The 22,133-nt window shown below is 39.6% G+C and overlaps 1 protein-coding gene across 4 annotated transcripts in view; it reads left to right on the forward strand.

The window, feature by feature from the left end:
• The window catches only part of SPATS2L (spermatogenesis associated serine rich 2 like), a 139,998-nt gene that overhangs the window by 58,316 nt on the left and 59,549 nt on the right, over positions 1–22,133 (forward strand). For 3 of the 4 annotated variants that reach the window (XM_013128153.3, XM_034065695.1, XM_034065694.1), the window contains exon 2: positions 18,206–18,275. The exons of the other annotated variant lie outside the window; for it this stretch is intronic. The gene's annotated coding sequence lies outside the window, so the exon portion shown is untranslated. The remainder of the gene's footprint in view (positions 1–18,205; positions 18,276–22,133) is intronic. 4 annotated transcript variants of the gene reach the window in all.

Below are 22,133 nucleotides of genomic sequence, written 5' to 3' on the forward strand. Positions count from 1 at the left end.
GGTCAGAACAGGTTGATGCATTTGGTAAGGCGCCATCACAACCTGCTGGAGCTGAGAGCTGCTGCTCGACTGAGTGCTCTCCCACTAATTGTATTACGGGAGTTGAAGGAGTTTGGCCCTTCAGGAGAACAGCAGGATCTGTTAAATGTAATGAGACACTAATCAAGATAAGGTTTGTACTGTGTCGGGTGCTGTATAAACATGTAAGAGGGTAAGGTCACAACTCTGAGAAGTTTATGATGTAAGAAAGTGTTACGATTAAGATGAAGTAAATTAAGTACCCTTCAAAATGTTCTCAGGGTTATCCTGAAGTGAAGGGCCTGTTTCCACAGTCCTTATGCTCAGGCAGGTGTCTGAGAAGGAACATGTGTATAAGAGTTACGGTTTTGTCTGACATACTGTATGAGCTTAAAAACTGAACACAAGCATTTCCTAAGTACTTTCTGTGTTGAGGTAAGTTTGGTTCTGAATCTAGATCAGTTATGTAGTCCTTCTTGCTCAAATAAATGGAAATGAGGCTGTCGGGATACCTTTCTGCCATTTCCTGAATTTTAAGGAAATACCTGTCCAGTAGAGGAATCAGCTTAGACCTTTTTTGAAGAGAAAGCACGGCAACATTCCAGTGGCCTTCAGTGTGTTTTATATCTTCTCTGAGTTTTCTTCTGGCGATGGTGGAAGCACCGAAGCTGTGCCTGTCAGCAGTTGTAGGCAACCTGTGTTTGGTATTAACTTCCCTAGGCTGTTCATATTCCTTTTCCACCCCCATGTGTTGCCTCTGTTGCCATTCTGGAAACTGCTTTTCCTAGTATCTTTTCAGGGCCCATGTCTTAGAGGTCTTTAATCACTGTTAAGTAATGTTAGTCATGCAGAAAACAAAATCCTCAATCATTTGCTCAAAACAATCTGGTGTGGTGCTTTACAAATCTGAAGGAAAGGTCAAACTCCACTTTTCACTGCTCACCGGAGGATAAAAGTAAAACTGTGACAACTTGGAGCGGAGGACCCAGGGGAAGAAAAATAACTAATAGTTAACTGTTAATTTTAGTTAACTTGTAGGTAATATTGGGGATTTTATTGTCTCTGTTACTCTGGGGAAATGTCTCCTCTGTCTTCCACATTTTTCTGCACTGTTTCAGTCCTACAGTTTCTCTCTTTCTACCTCTTCTTCCTTCTTGTGCTTCACCAGCTTTCTCACTTTTTTCTCCTTTGTGTACAAGAATGAGCAGTGCTGAGATAGTTAACTTGGATAGCAAAGTGCTTTTATTTTAGCCTGGGCACCTTCCCTGCTAGTAGTTGTTTGGAAGCATCACTTCATAGCATTATTATGTCCAAGAATTTGTCTCTTAACTAAGATTAGCAGGTGCCTGTGCAGTTAATGTCTCTTTGCCTTATTTGTTTCTGACTCCCTTGACCTTCAAGAAGGTGGTGCAGCATTGTTATGCCTCTGCATTTGCAGGATCATCTTTATAGTCCTGAGGACATCTGGAGGACTGTATGTTCATGTTTTACAGAGTTTGAGATTATGGGTGTGTAGTTACCTTGTATTACTTCCAATACATATTTGAAAGAGGCATTGTGGGAAATTCCCGCAGCAATGTTTTTGGCCCTGGTAGCACTTGTCTTGTAGCATGCTAAAGACCAGCTCCTTGGCAGATTAATTTGATGGGGTGATCAGAAGAGCTAAATCCAATTCATACCTTGACTAATGGTGTGTGCAAAATACATTGCTTTTATTTCAGGAGGAGTTGTGGCAGCACAAGGGATATAAATTCTGGGATGCAGAGAGAAGCTGGAGAGTGAAAACTGACTTTTTTTGACTGTTTAGTTTCACAGTCTGTGGGAGGAGCAGATGGGTGACGAGGGCAAGTCTGACATCTGTGACTTTTCTTCTGAGTGGAAGTAGAGTAATACCCTAGTTCTGGATATGGATTAGAAGAAATCTGATTTTGTTTATTAGCCCTCGCTGTCTTTCCTGCTGAAAGTTTGTCCCTGGGAAGCTTGTTCAGAAACTCCATAATTAAATCTTGTATGCAAATACCAATTTTGGGTGTGTGCATTTGTGTGTAAAACCTGAGAAATTAAACTGTGATTTGTGCAGTTGGAGAAGTAAAACATTTCTTCTGAGAAGTTGTCAGCAGATGTAAGCTAGTCTTTTTTTTTTTTTTTAAGAGATTTCAGGAGACTTCAAAATTCAAGAGTCAGATGTTGGTTTCTCAATGTAAGAAATTACTTCTTGTTGACTAGGCCACTGTATACTTTATGGGTGATGGCTCTATTACTCAAGTTACTAAAGTCATTATTAAGCAACAGTGACAGTGCTTTCACTTATTCTTCCAGTGCAATTATACTTTCACTAGACCTTGTACCAAAAAAGTTTCTGACAATTTTTTGTTTAGACAAGGCAAATAGTGCCCTAATTGGGGTTTTGGAATAAAGTCAAAACTCTGCATGTGTTTTAAACATCTTGTAAACAACAGTAATACAGAATCCTTCCCCAGCTTTTTATAATACAAACTAGAGACTAATCTAAAAATATGCTCTGCATATACATAGCAGGAAAGGCCTGTGACATAACATTTCCAAAACTTGTTCTTTTCTTGGTTTACTCTTAGCTGAAGGTATACAGTTTCTTCAAAACCCACGAGTTACAAATGAATTTACAGTACTTTGCGACTCCTTGTCCTTTTCCTTCAGACAAAAGGCCCTTTCAATCCATTGTGGAACAGTCACTGATTTTCATGTGGTCATTCAAGAAAAGGATAGTGATTTGCCTTCATAATAGGCCTTTCAGTACTCTCTCTAGTGGTTTGTTGACTGAAAAAAATGCCTATGGCTGTGTACTGTGTCCAGTGTTTAAATTACTGATGAATCTAATTTCCCAAGTGTTGAAAAGTTAAGGGTTCAAATGGCAAGGAAGTCTCGCCTGTTTGTGAAGACCAGTGTGCTGCTGCTCGGAGTTGAGGACAGATTTTGCCCTCTGTAAACTGATAAGTTTTATGTTCACTGCTTGAAGGTCTGCTCTATTTATTTAACTTTCTTAAGAAACCTAGTGTTTCTAGGAGCTGTGCTTCTAAGAGGGCTGATGCAACGTTATCTGTTTCTGCTGTGCATGGGCAAGATGACTTGAGTAAGATTTCTTGGGAGCTGTCCTATCCTCGAAAGCTGTGGGTGTGTTTTGAGTTGGCATTAAAGAAGCTGCTAGCGGTGTTGTGTTTACAGCACAGTCTTACTGTGGTGTTATCCTTCTGTGCTGGTAAGGCCAACCTGCCTGGCAGCATTCAAAGTAAACACCCCACAGTTGGACAGGTAGGCTGGTGTTTGTTGTTGCAGCGTTATGCAAAATCCATGCATGGATTTATGATGTTTGACCTGAATCTTTCTTGGAACAGTACCAACAGATGTTTGTTGTATGAGACATTTCTGAATGATGGTAGATCTTCAGGATCCTGGTTGATTTTGTTAGAAACCTGTGCAGATCTTGAAGGTTCAGTGCAGGAGTGTGTGTCTGGGTATTCTTTGTGGTATTTTGTGGCTTTTATTGCTGAAGACTGATGCATGCTGACAGCTAATGGGGGTGGCAGATCAGGAGTTAAGACTTTCTTGCTGGTTTAGGTACAACTGCCAAGAAAGAATATTTGTGTTCTGGATGACTCTAAACTCAAGCAGGTACTCAAATGGTCATTTTAGACTGAATCACTTTTAGTAGTATATAAAAACAGCTTTCAGTATGTACTGACCTACACACATCCAATTCATGGCTTTCACTTCTGCACTACACTTAAACTATCCACTTATAGTGTTTAAATTACAGTCCTGTGTATGGTTTTCTGTGTAAAGTTAAATGCAATAAAAGCCTTGCATGTGCTGTCTGGGTGTGGTGGTACTTGTGGGTGGGAATGTTTCAGAGAGTGTGCTTTATGCTAGTGTTGGAAAAACCTGCAAATCCCAAAATGTCATTACTGTGGGACTTCTTTCTGTCTTGATGCAGGGGAATAACTATCTTGTGCAGTAATACTAGCTTGCACAGATTTTGATTTAGTGATCTTTACAACTCTGTCTGAATGAAACGTTGCCTTTTCTGTAAGTTTGTTTTCCAATAATAACTTAGTGCTGGCTAGGAATTGTTTCTAGTTGCCCGGTTTTTAAACTTCTGGCATGAGGTTGTGCTTTGGTGTTTAAGATCAGAGCTTGTGCTCCTTGTTCTGAAGCTGATGAGGAGAGAGGGATGGTGTGGACATAGACTGCTCGCACAACACCCTTCTGTTCCTGCAGCTCCTGAGGTTTTCCATGTACTGCAGCCACTTTGTTGCTAGAGTGAAAGAAGGAAACCTACTTCTCATTAAAATCATAAGAGAGCTAGAGGGTTGCTTCCTCCACAATAGCCAAATTATGGGCTTGCTGCAGTTCATATGTTACTGATTTACAGCCACATTCTGTTATGCACTTATGTCCATTAAAATCCACAAGTGCAGAGTTTGGGCCATTATCATTGCTTCCTTGTCACTCAAGAAAAAAAAAATAAAGTTCTTCCTTTATTATCTGTTCCTAAAACCACACACCTGTCTAATATCCATGCTCTTGTGCCTCATTGGCTTACATATGCTGATTCTTTACCAAATTGCTGGTGGATTGGAGTGTTTTGAGGAAGGCCAGAGAACATGGTTGGCACAGTCAATTGCAATAGCTGCTCTGACTTTTTGCAATGTGGTAATTATTATCTTATCCTAGAAGAAGTAAAATAATCCAAATAATGCTGATCTGGGGAAACCTTGAGCTGAGCAGACAGCTTTACATCAGAAGAACTCTGACTCTTGAGTGTTTGTGTGAAGGGGGACTATAGAGAAAGCATTTTTCTGGTTCATGCTGAAGCATGAAATCCTCAGCATTGGAGTTGCACTTTGTGATACTGGTGTAAAATCAGTATCTTGCCTTATGTAATCTTTCTAATATTTAATTCTCCTTTTTGCTGTGCATTTGGATTTTACATTAAAAAGCTAAGAATATGGCGTGAGACATAGCTGTGGAGCAGGCTGCAGCAGTGTGCTGCCTTTCAATCCATTAGTCCTGTGTTTATGTAGTGCTCAGCCCTGAAACTTCTGGCAGTCCTGTTAGAAGGTTCACGGTCCACGGAGTGTTTTGGGGTAAAGAGTACTCTATAAAGTGAAGTGTTGTATTTTGTGGTAGAGAATAAGTCTACAAAACCAAGGAAGCTTTGAACAGGCATTTTGCAGTCTGGAAGGTCGCTTTGCTGTTGCTTACTCTAGCAACAGATGTTAGCATACAAAAATAGTAACCCATCACTCTTTTTCAAGTGGTGTCAGTGCAGTGGATGGATTTAACATAGATGAACAAGATGAATTGAGGTTCCCATCTTAGCACGTTGATATGTTACACTGTATCCAAAACTGATTATTTTGCACATTACTGTATAGATTAGGAAAGGTTGTTGGTGTTGGATTTTCAGAGGTGTTGAGTGCAGAAAGTTTTAGTTGGAATTGTGTGCAGTCAGGTCCTCTGAAAATCATGCTGTAGATGAATGGTGGTACCTTCCAAAACATTTTAATGAGAATTGCTAAAGAGCAAAACCAGATTTATTAAGCTCTAGCAAAGGGCTTATTAAATGAAAGAGGGATCATCTTACCATTGCAAGGTCTATTAAACTGCAAAAAGGTTACTCATTACCATTGGTGCATCATATTAAAGGAATGAAGCAGCGTAAATGCAATCATTAATTAAACTGAATAGCACACCTTTAAACTATCATTCACTGTTTTAAGTTAATAATATCATCTTCCTTTTGGAGAGCTACTCAGCCTTAAAAGATTCATTTTCTGTAATTAAAAAAGAAAAACCTCAAGATGTCTGTTTGTTGTCATAAGTAACAGCAATTTTGTATCGTGGTATAATGCTCATTCTGGGCTGAACTAGTACTGTTAAACTCTGCATCCTCACTGAGCTGCCTGCAGTGTCAGAGCCTGGCTCTTCAGAAGCAGTTTAATAAAGGGAAATGGTCAAACATCACGATAGCAAGAGCTCTATTTTTGTGGTGCCAAAAGACGTGGACAAGGACAACTCATTTTGAAATCTTGGGCTGCAAGGCAGGAGCCTGGTGAAGGCACTTGGCCACACTTGTATGGGAGTGGGGCCCCTGCAGAGCTGCACTCTACATGACAGGCCTGGGGAAATGCTGGAACTGCCGCCAGCTGGCAGCTGGGCTGGTTTGGGATGGCTGTTGCTGAGTATGCTGGTTTTGTTGGATTTTCAACTTTAAACAGATTTGGTACCAGACTCCATAAAAGGCTCTGCCTTTCGCTAATTAAGGATTTTTATGGGAGGGACCTCAGGGGCTGTTATGTGCTACATTTTTGGACATTTTCAGTTTGCAGTACTGGCCACAGAAAAGAGCGTTCGGAAAGAATCTGCTGTTAGCTGAAATGGAAAATATAGGGATACACAGACTCTTGAACAGCAGATGGGCTCCTTAAGAAGCATGCCATAAATTATTAACTCTCTGTGTTAGTGCAAATGTAGAAAACTACCTGCTCATGGATTAAGGTTTAAAAAACCCAACAACAAACCAACAAACCAACACCACTTCTCCTTTACTCCCAGAAAAACCCAAATCACAAAAAACCAACCATCACACACACACATTATACAAATGAACTGTGAGTAGTTAAAAGAAACATTCAGAGAGCAGTAAGATGGTGATGATGGGATGGGAGTGTATCAGCTACTCATATTCAGCACTAGCTGAACTCTGCTACATGTGATTTTTCGGGACATATGATACACTAAACCTCTTGTCACCAAAATGACAGAGAAGAAAAGCACCCATACAAAGAGTGCATCTTTCAGAGCGGTTATAAAAATGGTTCTACAATTCTGCTTTATGTGCAATATGTATGTAAAGAGTAGTAGCAAAGCAAAACCTTGATCTGTGGAAGCTTGTCTGTTGCAGGTAAATGTTAGTTTATTAATTTCTCTTGTGGCATTATTTCTGTGAAATTACTGTTCTAGTAAGGAATTAATTTGTCAGTTTCTAAGTTTGTCTCTTGCATAAAATATGAAAAAACACATTTCTGAACAGTGCTCTGTTTTATTGGCTTAAATAATATTTACTAAGCACTGGATTGCAGGTCCTGCTCAGCTCTGGCTATGTTGCCTCCCTCATCCCAGCTCATTTACTGGGACTTTACCTTAGTAAGATTTTGGGTGATTTGATTACTTTTTTGGGGGTTTTGCTTGCCTTTCTTATCCTAGCAGCTCTCTATCTTATCCTCCCATGACAACACATTAATCAAATTTAGGTCGAAGTAGTATCCTAAGGGGAGAGGCTGTTTCCAGAAGTCTTCCCCTACTTAAATGCCAGGCATGTGAGAGGGGCCAGGAAATGGTATTTCTAGTGAATTGTTAGACTTTATATTCTAGTACCAGACTGCCTTCAGGCTTTTGAATTTAACATGTTATCTTCATTTTATATAACAGATAATAACTATAGATTGATACATTTAGACTTACCTGAAGTTTAAAGGTTTTTCTTAAATTTCTGTGATTGTTTTACTTAACTGAAAGGCATCAGTGCTGAAGGAAGACTGTTGCCGTGGTTTCATGTTTGTCCCTTAACGGCCTAATGTTGAGTATTGTGTTCTCTAATACTTCAAGTTTCACATTTTTGCATTTGCAACATGTTTATCTGGGGGGTGGGAACAGGCAGGTCACTTGTGTCAGCAGACTACTCTTGAGTTTTTCCTTTATTCCCACCTTGTGTTAGAAGTTTTGACAACAGTTATGGGGAATTGGATACAAAATTGGCCTGTGATACAATGAAGAGGGGCTGTTTTGGTTTTGTCTGCTACTCTTTTTAAAATGTAAGAGATTAAAATAATTGTTTACCTCTACCACCCCTACATGTAAAATGCCTACTCTAAATAGGAATGGAAGTGAAAATTTTTAAAGTCTGCCTTTTTTTTTCTTTCCTTTTTAATTCTTCCTTCTTTCTAAGCTCATTCCTGGAAATCACATCATGTAGCATGCACCTAACATCCCATTTCTGATCTAGTGAGTCTCATAGTCCTCTAGGTTTGTCACCTTCCTACTCTGATCCTGCTGTCAGGGAAAGAGGAGTAACAGCTGTGGATTTTCAGCTGTGCTTCAGGCTGACTTGAATGTGATAGTTCACTGTTAGTATGATTTGTGTCAAGTGAGGCTTTTCATTATATGTAAGGTGTGAAAAGTTGTAATCATTTCACCCTTATTTTGTAAATTGGTAATTCTGCTTTTAATTTACAGCTTTTACCATGTGCTGTAGTACTGTTGTACACCGGGATTGCTTGTATGACTTCCCACGTGTGTTGTCTTCAGTAATTAACCAGGAGCAGAAATATACTAAGGTGGCTGAGATAAATTTTATTTTATAACAGATTTTTTTTTTGTGTTACTACAAATGTAGAAAGGTACCTGTTTGTGGATACAAGGTGGTCACACATGAAAGCTTCAGTTGTTCGTACTGAGGACTAGAGTTAAAAGGATGATGCTGAGTTGATTTTATGGGTGATGTGAGCAGAACCTATACTGTGCAAGTAGATCTGTGAAAGTCAGGAGACTGTGGAAGCACGACTGTAAAATGACTGTAGTAATTTTTATTGTACCCCTTCCCCCTTCAACTTAATCAGCAAAAATCTTAAGAAATAAAATGGAAAAACATGAATGTACTGTGAGTTTTCAAAGCTAAACCAGACAGAAGCCTGATAGTTCACAAAGCAAAGGTTATTTAGAGATGGTAGTTTGGCCATATTGCATGCACGTAATGTTTTCCCTGCAGTTTTCTGTTAAGTGTAATGTTACTATTTTTAGTGTATCATAAAATATGCAGACTATGTCTTGTGGGTGAGTGGATATTACTGGAACCAGCTTTACTCTCAGTATCTCCAATGCACTTGGAGCAGTGGTGCCAAGTCATACGATGGTTTCTGAGGCTCAGTGTCAGCAGTACACATGTTTGTTCTTAAGAAAGTAAATACAGATGGGAATTCTGCAAAAATGGTCCATACAGAAGGTGCTATGCCAATAAACTGAGGCAGACTGATTTCCTTTAGCATAGAGTGTATCTGAGTTCACTGAACTCATTCCAGATTTGTACCAGCACTCACTTTTATCAAACTCATTAGTAGAAAAGAAAACTGAGCTGTATTTTTGCTTTATTTTAGCCAAATTCCTTTGTAAGTAAATGAGTGACATAAGTGTTTCAGCTGAGGCCCAGGCCAAAGTATTGTAAATCATCAAAGAAATGCTAAGTTCCAGCATGAGAAGTTTGCTTCAAAACTTTGGGGGCTGTTTTGTTATTCGTATGTCATTCCCATGAAAAGGCTGCTTTGACGTACAAATGAGTGTTTCGTGGAACCTTCTGTCTGAGGCCTGTGAGAGCTCTGTGTGCTTTCCTTTGTGATGTGAAATACCACATGGGAATGAGATCTCATTTATACTCATGACTGAGTCTGACCAAGATTCCAATGGGTAAGTTTGCTCCTCCTTCCTATTAAAACTTCAAAAGAGTCTAGATTTATATTTACATTTGTAAATTGATTGTTATTAATTTTTGTTCATTATGATCCCATTCTTGGAATTTGTATGCAACAAGAAAAGAGGGTATTTCCCCATTCTAAATGGTGAGAAAGAACTATTGTAGTTTTGTGTAAGAAGGAATATATCTAATCCCAGGAGCTCTGTACTATAGAGCATGCTTCATGTTGTGTAGGAGCGCACCAGGAAGGAGAGAGAAGTGTGAATCTGTTCAGTCAGTAGCTGGCTGGGAGTTCTCTGTCCTCCTTTCCAGAGATCAGGCCAACTAGGATGGAGTTTGGTGGAATCAGACTTGAGGATCCTGTGGCTGCTGGTGTTCTAGACCCTGAGTAAAGTGCTTGCACACCAAGCAGAATGCAGTTCTTGCTCTGATGGGTGATGCAGAGCGTGTATCACTCTGTTGGGCTACTTTCCAATAAGGATTCCTAGGAGATGCTGTCTTATTCGCTGGACTTTATGTCCACTTACACTGTGTAAAGGCAGATCCAACGCTGTCATTTTGAGGTGATGTAGTGTTGATGGTAAGTTCTGCTTTTCACATTCATGATGTGATGTTTTTCACAAGCACACAGAGTATCAGTAGGTAAGTCCCCTGAAGCCCTCTTACCTCTGTGTCCCAGTATAACTTGGAGGGGACACCCTTAGAAGTCTCTTACTGGGGCTTTTTGATTTTAATATAACTATATTCTGTTGCTTTTGGTACTGCTTCCTTACCTGTGATATTAAGCTGCTGTAATGCTGTTTATGAAATTGCAGTGTAAAATCAAGATGTGCAGCCTTGTTGTATTATCCACCATATGCTGATTATGTTCAGTAGATGTCCTGTGCCTCCTAAAATAATCTCTCGTACAGTTAAAAGCATTAACTGTCCTTGAAAGGCTCTCATAGCAGAGAGCCAGCAATGCACTCAGAAGTATTTTGTCTGCCTGCTACTTATTTGGATAAGCAAATAATTTTAACTTTTTTAAAAAACATAATTTACCTTGATCTCTTTCTCGGAATATTATATTTTGAAATTTGTATAAAAATACATACCTTGACCTTGTTATTAATAAAATGTGTATTTTGGGTTTGGAGCAGTTTGAAAAATTGCTTTATGAAGTTCTGAAAGAAAACCATTTGATGGATTGAGGGCATAACTGATAACACTGGTGTGCAAAATATGAAGTATTGCTTCCTTCAGAAGCTTCTTTTGTTGGAAGGCTGAAGACATTACATGGAGGATGTACCAGTTTGAAAGCAGTAGTGATTGCACTTGAATTGAAAATTAGGTGTTTGAACTATAAAATGCTTAATTGTTCTGATTTGCTAGAGATGAATGGAAGGCTAGGTTTTGCTCAGAAAATGACATGTGGATAGTCTTTGCAACTTAGTTACACTTTTTATGATTAACATTTAGAGTTAAAAGGCAATGTTCTGTGTAACATACTCAAATTTACGTGGGTCCATAGTGAATTTTCTAATAAATCTGTGGAGGTTATGTTGAACTTGTTAACACTTATACTGTCGGAGGCACAGTATTTCAGGTTCCCCAGCTTCAGTAAGAGAAAGCTTTCCTGACAGATTGACCTTTAGCTGTGCAAAAATGACAAGTAAAACTCACAGTGGAATCCAAGTGGCAGAATTCATTTCAGAGGAGGCAGTTTTCACATGGAGTCATGGAGAGTCCACACATTGTACAGAATCTTTTTCTCATTCGTTTTAGGATCTTGTGAGCCCCAAAGTGTACAAAAATGGAGATCTTGTAGCTCCTATAGGAGCGGAACATATCCTGGCTCATCAGGGTATCAGCAGTTGTCTTAACCAGTGCTTTCCAGCTTTGTGGTGTTGCTTGGTTACCATCATTCCCACAACTCTCAAATAAAGCAAAGCAAATGTAAAAAAACCTGGTTTCTATTTATGGGCTAGGTTACCGTACAGATCCAAACAAAACAGAATTGTAAATCCTCTACAGCTTCTTTAATGATCATTTCTTTTCCTCAAGTATTCCACTTGGCTACTCACAAAGGCTGTCTATTTTAAATATGTTTTTTTCAGTATACTGGACTATTTCTAGGATTCTGCACAAACTCGCTGCATTCAGAAGCTGGAATCCTGACTGGAAGCAAGGAATAACAAATAATGGCTTGTGTTGTCAGGCAGTCTTGCTAACTCCAGCTGGAATACTGCCTTTTCTGATATACTTTATGTGCGCCCTCAGTTCAGGGCAGGGAAAATGTTACAAAGCTTAGTTTGGAATGTGTTGAGGAATATTTTCTTTAGTAATGGTAATAATGAGGAACTGTCATAACCATTTGGCTGAAGATCTCATGTCATCTCATGTCATTTTGTGAATATATCCTAATGTAGCTTCGTAAGTCCTCTCCTTCCCTTAGGGGGAATAATTTTGGCATGTGGGCTCAAGGAAAATTTTCCTCTTAAATCAAATTAGCAGATCTTGACAAAGTATACAGACACTCAGAGAACTGAATATAGCATAGATGTCTGGCTGGCTATTCTGTTGTCCTGTTCCACAAAGAATTCTGCAAAATGAAAAGTATAATTTTTCTTTATCACCTACAGGTTGAAATGGATAGCTATTCTATTGATTTGTCAATTGAATATAAATTTCATGAAGTTAATTCCCCAAATAAGGCTTCTCTGGGAACATGTGGATGAGTTTCTTGGTGAATGGAGAGCTTTCCATAAATCTACTAGGGTCATTAACAGTATGTCTAGAGTTAGTTACTGAAACCATCTTACTGTTTCTGAGAGTGGAGAAACTTAAAATAAATGGAGATATCTGAGTCAGCCAGAGACTGAGGGGAAAAAAATAAACACATCCAAGTAGAACATTCCCAGCTGTGGAAAAAACTATCCCCATCTATCAAAAGTATGGAAAGTGTAGGAAGCAGGCAACAATTCATGTAGGATGTAGAACTTCTAAGTGTGGCCTTATGCTCATTGTCTGAGAGCTAGTGCTTTAGTGGGGTCCACAACTCAGTCTTCTAATCATTTTAGGTTTCCAGTGGGTCCAGTTCTTCTGACAGTGGTCTTTTTAAGAGAGATTTCTCATCAAGTGTGTAGCTGCGATGTTGAATTTTCAGTGCTATATGGCTCGTGTGTCTGTGTTACAGGTCCATTCCAGCTTCAATTCTGTCAGTAGGAACTGGATTAGGCCCTTAATGCTTTGGGAGGAAAATGTTGACTGGAATTAAGTTAGGAGGAATAACAGACTGAAATAATGACAGATCACTGTTAGGAATAGAGGTGCTTACAAACTTCTACATACAGACTTGTTTTAAATATGTATCTATAAAGAGTGTGAGGCCCATCTTGATGCTTTTGCTCACAGCAAAGTTCCCACACAACCAGGAAGACCTTCATAGGCTAGAAGGACTGGATATTCAAGTCTTTTAAAATGTATAGATCATAGTAAACACCAGAGTTGGTTTGTTTTTTAAACCATGTTATTTCATGCTGGCTGAAACTGTGCCAGTGAAACTGGCTGAAAGTGGTGCCAGTGGTATGTCTGATTGCATTGCTGGCTCTCTGCTATGAGAACCTTCAGGAACAGTTTTTTCTCTTGACAAAACTACACAGCATTTGCAGGTTTTCTTCATTGCATCTGTTCTTCATTTACTGTAGTTCCCTCCTGGACCAGTGTTGAACATGGATCCTCTCCTTTGCCCTACTGTGATATTATTATCCTATTAGTGTCACTGGACAGAAACCTGGCAGAGGATGAGAGCTGGTACAGTCCTGAAGCTTTTATTTGGTTGTTTCCCAGTCCTAAAGTCAACAGATTCTTTTGCTATAAAATCTTGGACAAATATCAGATTAAGGTGGTTTTAGTCAGGGAGCTTATGCTGTTTTATAATCTTATGCATCTTTTGTTGTAGTAAGAAAAATGTGTTGTAAATGTCAATATGAATTGTCTTTTGAAGGCTGGATGCTGCTGAGTATGCTTAACACTGCATTCCCTGGCTGGAGTTAGAAACTGCAGTGTACAAAATGGAACACCATGGGTTAGTTGGAAAGGCAGGCAGAGTGCAGCTTTGGAGGATGTTGTTAATAATTCACTGAGTACTGAGATGCAAAAGAGGAGTCTTGCAACTGTGTTGAAGTGTAGCAGTGCCAGACAAGGAGCACCCCTTATTTGCTTTGACTACATCAGTGCTTAAAGTCTGTTGGACATAAGGTTGAGGCTAAATGTCTTAAGGTTTTACTCTGTGTCAAGGACATGCAAGTTTGCTTTCCATGTGCTAAATAACTGCACTGGCAATTGGGGAAGTGTGATTGACTCACTAGCTAGGCCAAAATAAAAAAACAAAAGAGGTCCAGAAAAACCCAACTACCCAAACCCTCAATGACATCTTACTTTTTGTGTGTGTGTATGTACCAGCAGACTCCAAATAGCCTCTACACTCAGTCGTGTCAGCATTCAATAGAAGATTCCCTGCCTTCTGTTGTTTGTTACACTAGACGTTCTATCAGTGGCCTCACCAGAGAGATATCCTGGAACAAAAAATAGCTGTATTCCATTGTATGCTCGTGTTACCAGCATTTATCCCAGTGTGGCATGCGTTTGATTCCAGCAATAAACCTAGCTTTTAGTTTTTGGAAAAAGGGGAGAGGAGAGACAAAAAAAAAGTGAATGAAAAAAACACGCAAACAAAGAAAACAAAACAAACCAAGAACAAACTATTACTAACATTAAAGGTACATTAAATGTAGAAGTAACAGGTAGAGCCTAATATTAGAATTAACTCTGAACACTGGACCCTGAAAGCTAGCGGAGTCGTCCACTTGTGGTAGTCTTTGAGCTTGTGAATCTGTTGTGTTCAGTTTAATGTTAACCCCTGCAGTATCACTCTACTTGTATTCTGGCTGCTGCAGGTAGGATCTTGCTGCTGGCTCCCACAAAGTTAGGAGCTGATTTAGGCACTTTCAAATAACTTTCAGTTAACTACAGTGCTAATTTTTGGCACTGGGCTATACTTAACACTGCATTTTGGACTCTGTTTAGGGTATGTACTGAGGAATGGAGGGATTGAAGGTTATGTTTACTGTTAGGATCTAGAAGGTTTATAGGTCTACAGTGGAATTAGCAGAGTGGCATGTTTAGTGTTTTGAGCTCTTCTGTGTGACAGGTGTATTGTGAAACTTTAGGTTAAGGTTTGGGGGTCAGGGTTAAGCATAAGAAGAGAAGTGGTCAAAGAGCTTGTTTTGCTCTTCCAAAGAGTATTCACCCAGGATGAAGACTGCTGGTCAGTGTTACATACCTCATACTATGCTTTGTTTCCACTCTTTAGATTCCTCAAGACCTGAATATCTTTATGAATAGCTGTTGTGATCTAGATTTAATTTTAGTATCTGGTTCTGGTGCTTTTTTGTGTCATATCACATTAATACTAGGATTAGAGAACCATTAAAAAGGTCAGAGTTCAAAATGGGAAGGGATTTAGGTGTTTGGTATATTTATATGTTCTTCAAGGCTGGAACACTGATTCCTGCTGCTTTTTTTTGGCTTATGTTAGTTTTGGTGCAGTTGTTTGTAACTGAGCTCTGTTTGTGACTGAGCTCTACTGTAGATATTGCATCTGGTGATGTGGTATCTGAAGCTCTGCTTCTTTTTGTACCTTGCAATGGGGGACAATGCATTGAAGGTTCTGAGAGGGTATTTCATGTCATTTCCACGTGTATGGTCTTGCTGGCTGTAGCTCTACCAAAGGGGTTATGGGCTACTGTTTTTAAAGTCTGTACAGAGCATGCTTTCCTGTTTCAGAGTCATTGCTTTTTGAATCTAAAAAACACCTAAAGATCTAATCTTTCATTATGATGGGAGATTACCTTAAGCATTTGCAGATGTTAAGCAACAGTATTTTATTTGATAATAAGGAGGTGAACTAAGTTTCCTTTTAAGTGTTGTACCTTTACTCCTGATTTCCATTCTCCTCTCTTGAGTCATTATTTCCTGCATAAATGTTTTCTTTGATGATATGCCATGCAACACTGAGTAAGGACAAAATGGTGAGTAGGAAGGTAATCGAATCTATTGAGATGTGTCCCATAAGAATCCATTTATTTTTTTTCAAGGTATTACATCTTAGTCAGACTTCATAGATATGGTATTGTTTGGAAAGAACAAACCTTTACAGGATCCAATAAAACATACATGTATTTAATTTTACATAAGGTATATAGCTATCCTATACAAGAATTACAATTCTAACTTGAATAATTTTGTACCAATGACCATATTTCATACCTGAGACCACATCAAGAAATGGGATTCTGAGATTACCTGTCACTCTGGTCTTCAATATTTCATGAAGTTCCAAGGACAAAAATTGTTAAAAGAACTCACTGAGGGGGGAGGAGGGGGGAAGAAAATATTCATGATCTGATCTGTTTAAATCCAAAAAATACTACTGAAGACTGCAGATGTTACTGGAAGGAGTTAGATGGCCATATGTTAATATAAGAAATTCTGTAACTATTAGCAATGTTGCTGTGTTTCTCTGTCTGAATTCAGGTGCTCACTGGACAAAAGGGATGTACAACATCTCTCTCAGTCTCAGCTCTTCCTTGTGCCCTTCTGAAGGGAATAAATAGCTAAGTCTTCCCCTTGCTTGCTTGGAGAACAAAGCACTGGTGGGCTATAGCATAGGCCTCTTCCTGAGCTCTTGCTTAGGGTATTCTGACCAAAGACAAGGAATTGGCTATGCTTCCCTCACCAGGTTTCTAGCCCCTCTATTCATCTCATGGATCTGTGCCTGTTGTATAGATCGCTTCCAACTGCAGTAAATGCTCTTATACACTGTGACATGTGCAAGTTCTTGTATTTCTTCATCGAAGCATCACATTTCAAATTGCTCCATTCATGCCTTTGATTTTGAACATAACTGTGACTCAGCAAGCCATGCAGAAATGTGTGTTTAGATTGCAATGGATTTTGGGACCTAAGCTGTGAGAGGCTTTGTTGTGGGAGCCTTTGGTAGGTGAAGTGCTGCAGGGAACATCTGGCTCTTTCAGATGCAGAAGCTCTTAAGAACTTTCTACCGTCCTTTAAAATAAAACCTGTGACTGACAGGACTTTTGTACTACAAAGCTTCACTTTGGCTAAGTATGTAGTTTCAATAAGGATAAAATGAATTAAATAAGACAGCAGTCACACTCTTCTAGTCTGTTACAGAGTATTTGATAATTCAGAAGGAAAAGTAAGTTTGTAAAGACAATCCAGTACAGGCTGATTTCAGCAGTCAGGATGACTCAAGTAGCAACTAGAAAGGAATAATTCCTGTCTGGCATGCATAGTTAAATCATAGACCAGTTCATGGCTGCCTTCTCCTTGTAACTGCAGAAGAGAGTACAAAACTTATCTATTGCTCTCTGCCCCTACACCACCGCCACCTCCTTCTGCTGATGAAACCAGGAAATCAGTTTCCATTCATCCGTTATGTCCATAAACAGACACTCAGCTGTCCATGTGGTTGTATGTCTTTAATTTGGGGGAGAAATCCTCTGAAATTTGTACGTGAATCAGTGAAGGCCTTCTACTGTGGGCAAAGTGCTGGTGTCACTCTTGGCACTTCCCTTTATTTCAGCTGAGTTAGTATTCTTGAGATAATAGCGTTACTTTATTGGAGAAGACCTCACTGAAACTGGTGTTGCTCAGAGGGATTTGATTAGTAACTGGTGAGTTTCTGTAACTTGCACATATGGCCCTCTTGCATTAATGGGTAGAGAGGTTCGCATTGCTTAGGTTTATCTTTCTGCACATCCTCATGTGCTGGCTAGTTTGAGTTTAAAGTGTTAGTTTTAAAAGTGGGTTTGTTTTAGCTGGGAGAATTGTATGTGGTCAGGAATGGGCTAACAGGAAGGCTTATTTAATTGCCTACACTTGCATGACAGTGAAGATAAGCCCTGTAAGAACTTGCAAGGGCATCTATCAGCACCACCACATGTTGACCAGAGCAGTAAGGTGATGAGGGATGTTTCTTGCACGAAAGTCTCCTGTAAGGGGAGAGCAGTAATGTGGCAAAGACGACGGGAGAGAAGCTCATTCGATAATGATCAACAAGTCTCATTTACTGCCAGGGTTCACAGTGTTTATATACCTTTTTCTACTGCCTTACATCATTCTTTGGCATAGTAACAATCATTCTTTGGTTAAGAGTGCCTGTGTCTGCTTACAATAGCTTAGTATATTATACTTTGATACATACACAATAAATGGCTGTATTAATATTGGATACATAATCAATAGCTTGCTGTATTAGTGGATACATGTACCGGGCAGCATGCAGCAACTAAGATACAATTAGTTACATTAAGCAGATGAGAACCTGGTCTCCAAAACTTGCTAACAGTTCACTATTGTGTCTTAACACATCCCAGTTTCCTTTCATCTTGCTTGCACTGCTACTTTTGCTTCTTTACGCACAGTTTTCTTTGTCCTCAGTTCATGTCAGGCTTCATGTACTTTGTTTCCCTGTATGTTTCCATCCGAGAGCTGAATCAGCTGTAACATGTCACTTTCTCTATGTTCTCCTTCACGTAGCCAGTCTTTAGCAATACTCTCCACACAGTAAAGTAAATCAAGAGTAAATTAACTAATTACTTTCTTTTAAACTTCCAGCTATTTTTGCAGGAGATAGAGTCTATTGGAGAAGATAGAATAAGAACAGAAACCGAAGTCGTTCACAGTGGTAAGATAGCTTTTGTATCTCTCTTTGCTAATCATTGTGACTGACATGTGATTGGGTAAGTTCAGAAACCTGTAAGTCACACTTGCAATCATAGCACCACATTCCACAGTGATCATGGGTGTGGGGGCCAGACAGAATGGACAGAAAAATGCGACAACTAGTAAAATGGTGCTTTCGGAATTCCTTACAGTGTAGCTTTGACTTCTTACAAAGACACAGATTAGTGAGTAAGCACATATCTCCTTTCACATTGTGCATCAATGTGATGGCTAACAAATAGGGAGGTACTTTATTTATAGGTCTGTCAGTTTGGGAACAAGAAGATGGGAATTTTGGGGGCTCCTTTCACCAGGGCAGTGGAGTCTTATCTGAACATCTGAGAAGCTGCTTTGGTTCCTGTTTTGCTTGCAGTCTTTTATCTTTCATCACTGCAGATAAATTTCTTTCCTTTATCTTCTTTTTCTGTGTCACTAAGTTGACCAGCTCCTAGTATATTGTCCTACTGCTTCTCCTCATCCTTTTTTAATCTTGTGAACTGCTGTAGAGATGTATCATGGTTTGCAGCTGAAAGTCCTGCTGAACTGGTATTCTGAAATAATCTCTCAGTCCAAGGTGATGTTCAGGTAGGAAAGGGCAGTTTCATAGTAATACGAAAGAAAAAGAATTGGATAAACCTGCAGAATACGGAACTGAGAAATGTGGTCTCTGCAATTGCCTCAGTTCAGAGGTGGTCTGAACCAACTGCTTTTGTTCTGAAGAAAATTTGTTTAAACGTACCAAGTATTCCTTTTCTGTTGTGTTTGAGAGTAGGCAGTTTCTGTCTGTCCAGCATGTTACAAGAGCATAAGTCTGTTTCAAACCTGAATCTAACAAGTGGGCTCATGACCTCATCATTCTGTGTAATTCTAGTGGGAATGACCATTTTTTCCAAATGTCTTCAAGGTTCCCCAGTTTTCTTGCAGCTTAGGACATCTGGATTGTGTTCCCTATGAACAGTTTCCTGAGAAATCTTCAGTGAATCACTTAATGCCTCATTTTTAAATCTGTAAAATGAGATAACAGTACTCCTGCACTTGAGCATGAGTGTCAAGATGATAAATAGGTTATGTATTGAGATTCATAAAATACTCAGACTTTATAACAAACAAGCAGGAGGAGGACTCATTTGCACATTACACTGCACTTGCACTGTTTCTTGAGGGTTTCCTTTCTGCTTGAATTTTATTTTATTATAACAGAGCTGCTACATGGCAAAATTCCAAAGCTTTTTGGTAATGGGAGGCTTGCAGGGCAGGGAGTGGTGGCTAAAATCAGTCTGTTGGTTAATAGTTCAGTGTGCTGCACTTGGTAGTGTTTTCTACTGAAACAGTGTGTGACTTCCTCAAGGGAAAGAATAAAAAAAGATACGGATGCCCAAAGTAGTTCTTGCACATCTGCTGATCCCAAGTGTGGCCAAGTGCGTGATGAAATATTACTTGTCTGGCTATGAGCTTTATTTACTACAGCTAAGTGAATCATCGGGTCAGTTCCTGACCAGACTTTAAGCTCTCAGAAACAGATGGCCTGCCTAGAGAGCAAGATACCTTGGAAGCATCTCCACCCTTGTCAGCAGTGTTACTCAGCACAGGGATTTCTCAGAAGAGCAGTGCTGGCGTTCAATGATTGCATTGAAAAGAGGGTAGTTTTTCAGCTGTTCTTGGTTTTCTACATCAGAATAGTGTCTTGTGGCTCTGAAAATAAGGAAATTGTTGCTGGCTTGCTAGTGAAGATCCACACTTGTGAACCAGGTCATGTACTTGCAGGGGCAGTAGCAGGGAGGTCAATGAAGCCTCCTTGTTTTCCAGTTCTGAGAAACCTTCAGGTTGCTGTTAAAAGGTGGCTGGTGCATATGAATGTTCTTCCTGGAAATGAGGCCAAACTTCTAATCAACTCTGAAAATCTTTTTCCATAGGCTAGCTTGACCTCTCTACCCATCAGTAAAGTGATGTTAATAATAAATGCTTCCCCAGACTGTAGAGTTGTGCTGAAGGTTACGCTCAGCTCAGATACTTGGATGTGAAGTGCCACACAAATACGTACAGAATTAATAGAATATTGTAGACAGTGAATACTATTACAAGTTCTGCATCAGAATCTGAGAACAGTGTCATACACCAATCTGGAGTGGGTTTTCTGTATGTGATGGGTTTACCTTGGTCAGCAGCCAGGCACCCACATAGCTCCTTGCTCACTCTCCTCACCAGCTCTCCACAGTGGGACAAAGGGAGAAAACAGGAAGAGCAAAAATCAATAAAAGACTTGAGTTTTGAGTGGAACCCCCCCCCCACCCCCAGAAAAAAAAACAACAACAAAAAAAAAAAACAGTTAAATAAGTGAAGAAAATAGGGGTGTGGGGACATGGAAGGACAACACACACAAGTGGCGCAAAGGAGATCGAATACTATCTCTCATAGGCAGTCTCTAAACAGCCACTTTGGAAGCAAACACCCATCTTTTCGTTCCTCTATCCCAGTTTATATTCTGTTTCTGAGGATGCCTGGTGTGAAATGTCCCTTTGGCCAGTCTGGGGCAGCTGTCCTAGCTGTGTCCCCTGACAGCCTTTGCCCACCCTCAGCCTACCGGCTGTTGGGCATAGTGGGAAGCAGAGAAGGCCTTGACAGTGTGAGCACAGCTCAGCGATAGCCACAACACTGCTGTGTCATCAGTGCTGTTGTAGCACAGCACCACATGGGCTACTGTGGAGAAATTTAACTTCATCCCAGCCAGACTCAGTATGCTTACTTAATTTTTAATGTAGCACTAAATGAAGAATTATTAGAAGAACAAAATCCTATTGTAAGATCATAAAAACAGTTATCTTGATTAAAAACATTTTCTAGTATGTGCATATGTGCCATTTTCATAAGTATCATGGGTACTTCTGAAACTTTTCAAAAAGTCTGAGCTGAAGCTCTTCTTTCTCTGAAAAATGTCTCAAAAGATCTGTTTGAATAAATTTAAAATAAATAAATTTAAACAGATGGAATGTCATGGAATTAAGTAACACTTACGTGCTTTTCTGAATAGGGGCTGTATGCCCAAGCTGACTGTCCTACTGTCCTGCACAATCAGTTCTGAAGAAAGGTCCAGTGTTCACACTGAGCAAGTTATCTCAAAAGTGGGTAGTTCTGTAATTAACTATAGATGCATCTTGTTCATATAAATCTGAATTTTCTGCCTTTACGTTTGATCATATATGCTGCTGTCAATGAAGAAAAACTGGAGCTGTGTGACACAGAGAGCTCAAGAAATAATTCAGATTAGATTTCAGTGATCGCTTTGATCAATATCAAAGTGGGAAGCTGAAGGTTGAGATTTCACAGTATTTTCTGAGGAAATCATTGCGGTTAAAGGAGGCTGTTGAGATTCTTTATTTTTAGCAGCTTGGACTGCTGTGTTGTTACTGCTGGCCCCTTTTTATTCCACTTCTGTTAATGTTGAGAGAGATAAAACATTTGTTCCTCATGGTGAAAACATTACAAAGGCTTTGGTAAATGTATAGCAGTGTGACCAGTCTGAAAGTACGACTTAGAAGTGGTCATCTTCAAATCTCTTACTGGATTTGTCAGTTGATGCTGTTCAGTTCTGGGAGAGATACCATGTGGGATTTGGTTGGTCACATGGTGAAACTGAAATTTCAGTATCTTCATAAAAGGTGGTATGCAATTCCTCATGGCTTGTCAGTGCTGAAGCACTGACTTGAATGAAGGTTTCCTTGAATGACGGGGAAGAGTGAAATGATAAAAAAGCATCCTACAGTGAAGGCAGGACAGAATTGCTCCTCTCCATTATGTTCTGAAATAGTTTATACTAAAAGGG

The sequence above is a fragment of the Melopsittacus undulatus genome, chromosome 8, assembly GCF_012275295.1.
Source record: "Melopsittacus undulatus isolate bMelUnd1 chromosome 8, bMelUnd1.mat.Z, whole genome shotgun sequence".
Lineage (NCBI taxonomy): Eukaryota > Metazoa > Chordata > Aves > Psittaciformes > Psittaculidae > Melopsittacus > Melopsittacus undulatus.